The sequence below is a fragment of the Abrus precatorius genome, unplaced genomic scaffold (assembly GCF_003935025.1).
Source record: "Abrus precatorius isolate BTA unplaced genomic scaffold, Abrus_2018 Scaffold11, whole genome shotgun sequence".
Lineage (NCBI taxonomy): Eukaryota > Viridiplantae > Streptophyta > Magnoliopsida > Fabales > Fabaceae > Abrus > Abrus precatorius.
The window spans coordinates 9,572,338-9,580,597 of record NW_020874303.1 but is presented as its reverse complement, the minus strand read 5'-3'; positions in this window follow the sequence as shown (position 1 = coordinate 9,580,597).

The window sequence follows — 8,260 nt, the reverse complement described above, 5'->3', positions numbered from 1 at the left end:
GTTTACCACATGTGCTGGGAATGGGTGGAAGGACATCACCCAGGAGTTTTATGCTAATGCCTTCAGGGTTAAAGGAGATGATTTCCCACACAGACACTCCATGGTCAAAGGCAAGGTGACAGACTTCAACCATGCCAACATCCAAAGGATCCTCAACATTCCTCTTCTTGAAAAGAGGCCAGGGTAGCTGGATTACACTACTTTCAGCTACTTGGAGGAGAAGGACTACAAGCCAATCCTCCAAGAGATATGCAAGGCTGGAGAGAACTAGGAATTTGATATAAAGCTCTAGCCCAAGAATCTAACTACAAAGCGTCTCCTCCCACCTGCCAAGATCTGGAGGATTTTTATCCTGAGCTCCTTCATGCCAGTTTTGCATTCATCTACGCTGGTAGTGAAAAGAGCAGAGCTAGTCTATGCTATTATGACAGGGATGCCCATCCATGTTGGCGATGTTATCAGCAATGCCATCATGGAGATCCTAGCTAGGAAGAAGGATTCTATGGGTTTTCCCTCCATCATCACTATGCTCTGCCAGGATGCTGGAGTTGATTTTGGGGAATATCAGCAGAGAATCAGAGCAGCTTCTTCCAACACCACAGCTATGGTGAAGGAGCTGTTCAAGGCTAAGAAGAACCCAGCCCCAGAGGTGCCTCCCCAAGCTGCAGGAAAGAAAGGCTTCCCTCCCAACATGAAGAACCAGCTGAAGCAAATAGCTCTAGGCCAGGATGCCATACACGCTGGTCAGAAGGCTGCTCTGACCCTCACAGAGACTATGTTGCTCAACATAGGGAAGAAGATGGGAATGACTGCCCAACAGATTTACAATGCTCCCACCTTTTCAGCCCCTTATCTTAGAGCAGCTGTTCAGAATGATCTTCCACCTTTCACACCTACAGCAGAAGAGGGGGAGGAAGTACCAGACCCAGTTGCAGCAACAGAGGAGAAGGATGATGAAGACACAGACTCTGACTCAGCTGATGATGACCTCTCCTCTAGCTTTGATGAGGATGCTATTTAGCTTTAAATTTCTATTTATGTTATTTATTTACCCTTCCATTTCATTGTACATATTTTTTCTGCTAATTTCCCTATAATTAGTACACTTTTCCATTTATTTTCCTTGCTTTTAATTTTCCTTTATTGCTTCTACTCTGAACAGCAAGTTAACTCTTTTATGCTATATATATATATATATATATATATATATATATATATATTATTTGAGTTTGAGTTTATTTTGCTTCTTCTGGTGCTGAATCTATTGTCTCTTTGTGTAGAGAATGCCCTCAGTTCCATAAAGAGGAGCATCATTTTTTGCCCATGAGTTGAGGCACTATCATTCATGAAAGGGGGGTGAAGTTCTTTACCTCTATTTCATATACTCTTAACCTCATTTTTCCTACACAATTATACATCAAAATACAAAAATAATTCTTTGTTCTTTCTTTTTTTCATTGAATCTAATTTTTTAATTCCAATTCTAGACTCTTACTGCAATTTTCATTCAATTCATAAACACACTCTACTTTTGTAAATAATTCTCTCTCCATTGCATGCTGAATATCTTTTCTTGCAAGGTGAATTATCCTCACATGATATTAAGTAGTTATCACCATTTTTACCATGGTAGAGAATTGAGCCCCTAATTTCCTTTCTGTGTGTATATTCCATGTAATTTTGCATCTATCGTCTAGAACTTGCCCTGCTTTTTAGTTGAATATGCATTATGCAATTTTTATCTAGATGATTGATGCCTCCTTTACACACACCCACTCACCATTTCCCACCTTTGCACTTTATTGTATTACATTCCCTTCTTTTGCCAAACTTAGTCTGCCAAAACATTTTTTTTCTTCCATCAAGAACGTATTTCTTTTGAGTAACATCAAGAGTGAATGCAAACACTAAGTTTAAGGTGTTGATTTTGAATGTAGTTGCTTGAGGACAAGCAACCTCTCCAGTTTGGGGTGGTGGACATCATACATGTGATTAGTTTAGGGTTTAGGGTTTAGGGCTTGAGGACAAGCAACCTTATCCCTAAGAAAACTAAAATCTTTGTGATTAGTTCATATCTGAAGAACAAATTCAATTTCCATTGACAAGAGTTCCTCTGAATTTAGTTAATCAAATTTCCATTCAATTTTCACGTGAAGTTCAGAATCAATCACTCAATCTATTCCAAAGCTTGAAATTCATATCCAAATCAATTCAACATGTTCGTTTCAGATCTACAATCCCTAACTATGAATGAATTACACAGCCATGGCAGCAGAGAAAAGAAAAGAAAGAGAAGAAGAGAAGAAAAAACTCAAACGCCATGGAAGCTTGCTCCACTCCAATTCCTCTTCGTGAAGCTCCAAGATTCGAATCCCCACTCCTCTCTCTCACTTCCTCTAACAAGAAGCTAACTAAAAAAACTGAAAATGAACAGAATCCCCTCTTTCTGGATCGTTTCTGGTATTTATAAAATTTCCCAGATTTTCACGTTATCACTTTTATGAGAAATAGTAGTTACGCAGAGAGTTTTTGGTTGCGCATTAACACTTTTCCCAGAAATAGTGGCCACGTGCATTTTTCTAATATTGAGAGCTCTCTGGAACTATCACTCTTGATGATAAAAGTGACAACGCAGAGCCAAGGTAGTTGCGCGTTATCACTATTGTTGATAAAAGTGACTACGCGCAACTCGCCAAGTTGAAGACTCTCTGGAACGATCACTTTTGATGACAATAGTGGTTACGCAGAGCTTTCCTGATAGTTTGCCTCTCTGGAACTATCACTTTTAATGATAAAAGTGGTAACATCCAGGCATCACTTCTTCTTTGAGCTCTGAAGTGATCACTTTCACTGACAATAGTGATCACGCCCAGTCTGCAATTTCTTATTCTTGTGTTTTTGGAGTCCAGACTTGCTTCTTTCCTCTTCCTTGTCATCAAACCTCCATGAATATGATCCTTGCTCAATTTATTCCTTCAAAAACAAGATTGAAAACTTAATTCCTAAGCAAAAATTTCACAATTGCTAAAATAACTACATATGTAAACAAACTTCAATTCTTTCTTTTTTTCTGAGTTTTCCTGCTTTCTTTATATATTTTTCTTATCATTTGTGTTCGAATTATGCTAAAATATCAGTCAAAATATGGATTCATCACTTAGCCAAATATTTTCCACCATCACTCTCTGCGAAGCTGATGACAAAGATCTCCAATTTTTAACAATATTAGTCTGAATCTCTGTTTGAGACATGGGAGAGATTTGGGGGTGGAAGCAAATGCAGATTTTCTAGGCTAAACTCCCATCTTCTAATAGAGCTACAGTTGATGCAGCTGCTAGAGGATCCTTCCTATGCAAAAGGCCAACCGTGGCCCATACATTGATAGAAAAGATAGCATCTAGTAATTTCCAATGGCATACAGACCATCACAAAAGCAAAAAGAAGGAAGCCTACCAGGTAGAAAGTAATGATTCAATAACAAATAAGTTGAAAATTCTGTCAAAGCAAATAAAATTCTTACTAAGGGAACAAGATCCATCAACAAAACCTCTAGAGATCCGGGAGGCTAACTTCTTGGGCAACAGTTACAATTCTAGATGGTGTAGCAAACCCATGAACTCATAGGAGAATAGCCAAGGAGGTCAAAATTTGAATGTTTATCGTCCTCCCTATATGCAATCTCAAGGGGTAAGGACAGAAAGGAGAGAGCCCTCAACCTTTCAATTGGAGTAGAGAATTTCAAAGCTTGAGTCCCAGATGGAACAACAAAGTCTTTAGATAGAGCAATAAGCCCAAACAATGGACAAAAAGTTTTCAGAAATAAGCTCTGATACATTCGAGATAAAATCACAACCGGGACAACTTACAAATTTGTTGACTCAAAGAGCGCTAGGGACGTTGCCCACCTAGCCTGAGCCTAACCCCAAAGAACATGTCATGGCAATTACATTGAGAAACGGGGAAGACGTTACCTAAAAACATGCCAAAGTTGTAGAATACCGTTGTATGCACACTCGTGCAACCTTATATGTACGGCCACGCTGACATCATAGAAATAGAACAAGAAAAGAAAGAAGCACTATCAACAATGTCTAAGCCTCAAGAACTTCAAATCGCTTTTCCGCAGAGGTTGAGAAGCAGTCAAAGGGACCCATAGTTCAACAAATTCCTTGAAATTTTGAAGTTGTACATCAACATACCTTTTGTGGAGGCCATCTCTCAAATGCCAAAATATGCTAAGTTCCTCAAGGAAATATTAAGCAATAAAAAGAGGTTAAAGGAATTCAAAACTGTAAAGCTTAATGAAGAATGCTCCGTAATCTTTTTGAAAAAGCTACCTGCAAAACTTAAAGATGTAGGGAGTTTTACTATTCCTTATACTATAGGTAGCTCTCATTTTGATAAAGCCCTATGTGATTTAGGAGCTAGCATAAATCTAATGTCTCTCTCTATTTTTAGAAGGTTGGGTATGCAAGAACCCAAACCTACCTTTGTTTCTTTGCAGTTAGCAGATAAATCCATCACTTACCCAAGGGGTATAGTAGAAGACATCTTGGTAAAGGTAGACAATTCATCTTCCCTGCAGATTTTATTGTACTAGACATGGAGGAGGATAATGAGGTTCCCATTATTCTGGGGAGACCATTCTTTGCCACTAGGAAGACCATTATAGACGTCCAGCAAGGGAAGCTCACATTGAGGCTAAATGATGAAGAAGTCGTTTTTAAAGTTTTTGATTTTCTTAAACACCCTTCTAGTTTTGATTCTTGTAATTTTATTTCTGTGAATGATCATTTTTCCTCTTTAGACTCTGTATAATTAATTGATAGGTTGAGGGATGATACTCTAGAGAAAATTCTCACACTTGAAAAAGATGCTCTAATAGAAACAGAGGAAGTAATAGATGAAATTTCGCCTTTGGAGAGCAGGAATCAAAGTCGATGCTTGGCGCCTAGGCATTTTGAAAGCTTAGGAGCACGAGATATTCAAATTCCTAAACCATCCATTGAATAACCCCTTGAATTAGAGCTCAAACCCCTTCCCTCTAATCTTAAATGTGCTTTTCTATCTCCTCCCTCTTCTCTTCCTGTAATAATTTCTTCTAAATTGACAGGTATTATGTAGGAGAAATTGATGAGAGTCTTGAGGGAGAATAAGGAGGCCTTTAGGTGGAGCATTCATGACATCAAGGGACTTAGCCCTTCTATTTGCACCCACCGAATTCACTTGGAGGAGGAATTCAAACCCAAGGTTCAACCTCAAAGGAGACTTAACCCCAGTCTAAAGGAAGTAGTAAAAAAGGAGGTAATTAAGTTATTAGATACTTATGATGGTCTTTTTCGAGGTGTTTAAAAGATTTGTCGTAAATTCTCATCAAAATTTAAACAAATTAATGTAATACTAGGGTAACCCTAGATTGTCTCCCATGAACATTGGTTATTAATCTTCATTAAACATGTTGAAGGCATAAATTAAACAAGCAATTAAAATGGGGGGTTTTGTGGTTTCAAATCAAAATAAAGAGCAATGAGCAAATGAGTTTAATTAATTCAAACAATAGAAAACAGCAATCCTTAGTTCATCCACATAGATTCTATCCTCATTCCACTCAAGATTTAACATTCATCCTCTCTTCCAGGAATTAGGTTAATTTAACAAGCAAAAATCAACCTTATGGTCCCAACGAAATTACGCAATTTGTTAGGCTCTAATCTCTCATCCCAAAATTACGCAACCTTAGAATTAAACCTAGGATTAAGCAACCCTTAGTTTAGAATCTCCTTAAAACGAAATTAGGGTTAATTGAGCAATACCCCCTCATTCACCATTAATTCAATTCAAGAGATAAGGAAGAAGTAATTCATGAAAGAAAGGAATTATATTATCATTAAATTCAAGGAACTCAAGAACCCATGTGAATTCACTAAGGATTACACAAACTTAGCCCTCCATGGAAATGGGGGTCAAAAACGCAATTAGGAAATGCAGAAAACTCATTAACATTAATGTAAAAGCAAGAGAAATGAGAAACCAAACCCTAGGTTGGACCCTTGGCTGTTACCCAAGGTTGCCCTAAGCTCTGGAAAATATTCTAAATTGAGTAAAGAAGAGAAAAAGTTCAAAAAGTGTAAGAACTCTCTACCCTAATTTGGTAAAAATCTATTTATACTAAAGCTGACGCCCTCCAAAGTAGTTACTCTCATTCTTTCATAGTAAACACGCGCAGCATCAGTTGAGTTTTGCCTCTCTGGAGTGATTACTATGAATATTCATAGTAATCACGCGCAACACTGGGACATTTTAGACTCTCTGGAGTTGTCACTATGAATTTTGATAGTAACTACGCACAGCACCTTCAATTCTGCATGCTCTGGAGTGACTACTGTGAATATTCATAGTAACCACGCGCAGGTTTGGTTGATTCTGGGCTACTGTAGTTGTCACTTTAAGCTTTGAAAGTGATCACTTTGGTCCCTTTGCTGGAAGTGGCTTGCTGTAGTTGTCACTATCAATATTGAAAGTAGTTACTTTCACCTCAAATTCCTCAAAATCTAGTAATTCTTCAAAATAAGCTTGGGGATTCCTGCCATATTATTCAAATGATCAAAATATGTAAAATAAACTATCTAAATTCATGTAAATTAACAAAAAACTAAGAAACCTATATTATTTAGCCTAATTGGAATATTCATCTTATTTACACTATCTAAGTCTATTCTTTTCTATAAAAAGTAATAAATGATGTATAAAAATGTAGTAAAATGTAGATTCATCAGATACTGGAATTATTTTTCCTATTTCTGATAGCCCTTAGATGAGCCCTGTGCAAGTTGTACCAAAGAAAGGAGGAACCACAATTATGAAAAATGAGCAACATGAACTTATTGCTGTAAGGAAAGTAACTGGGTAGCGAATGTGCATAGACTACAGGAAGCTCAATGAGGCCACTCGGAAATACCACTCCCCCCTTCCCTTTATTGATTAAATGTTAGAAAAATTAGCGAGGCGTGAATTTTATTGTTATTTGGATGGTTATTCGGGTTACATGCAAATACCTGTCGCATTAGAAGACCAAGAGAACACTACTTTTACATGCTCTTATGGTACTTTTGCATATAAACGGATGCCGTTTAGTTTGTATAATGCCCCCACGACCTTTCAAATATGCATGATGGCCTTATTTTCTGATTTATTAGAAAACTATTTTGAGATTTTTATGGATGATTTTTCTGTTTACGGCAACACTTTTGATAATTGTTTGCATAGCCTTGATTTGGTTTTACGAAGATGCAAAAAGACTAATTTAGTTTTAAATTGGGAAAAATGTCAGTTTATGGTTGAAGGCTGCATTGTTTTCGGGTATAAAGTTAGTAGTAAGGGTATAGAGGTAGACCATGCTAAGGTAGAAGCTATTGCTAAACTTTCTCCTTCCACATGTGTTAAATTTGTTAGGAGTTTCTTAGGGCATGCAGGATTTTATAGGAGGTTTATTAAAGATTTTTCAAAAATAGCAAAACCTTTTTCTGATTTATTAGCTAATGGTATAGAGTTTAAGTTTTATGATGCTTGCTTATCTGCTTTTAATACTCTTAAAAGTAAGTTAATTCATGCTCCTGTGGTTATTTCTCCTTATTAGTCTTTACCCTTTGAGTTTATGTGTGATGCTAGTGATATAGCTGTTGGAGTAGTTATGGGCAAGAGGAAGAACAGGATTTTCAAGCCATTTATTATGCGAGTAGAACTTTAGATGAAGCACAACGGAACTATACCACTACTGAGAAGGAGATGCTAGCTGTGATATTTGCATTTGATAAATTTTGCCCTTATTTGATTATGTCTAAAGTCATTGTTTATACTGATCATTCTGCTCTTAGATATTTAATGGCTAAACATGATGCTAAGCAAAGGATTATTTGATGGATTCTCTTGTTGCAAGAGTTTGATGTAGAGATCAGAGATAAAAAGGGGAGTGAGAACTATGTTGCTGATCACTTGTCTAGATTAGACCCCTCAGTAAGGGAGAACACCAACGTAGAAGTTAAAGAGACATTCCATGATGAGAGAATTTTTTCTATTTCTGGGGCACCTTGGTATGTGGATTTGGTAAATTTCTTGGCTGGTAAAATCTTTCCTCATGGACTCTCATCCTTACAAAAGAGAAAATTTTTATCTGGTGTTAAATACTATTTGTGGGAAAAGCCTTATTTGTTTAAAGTTTGTGAGGATAATTTGATTAGGAGATGTGTTCCTAAAAGTGAAT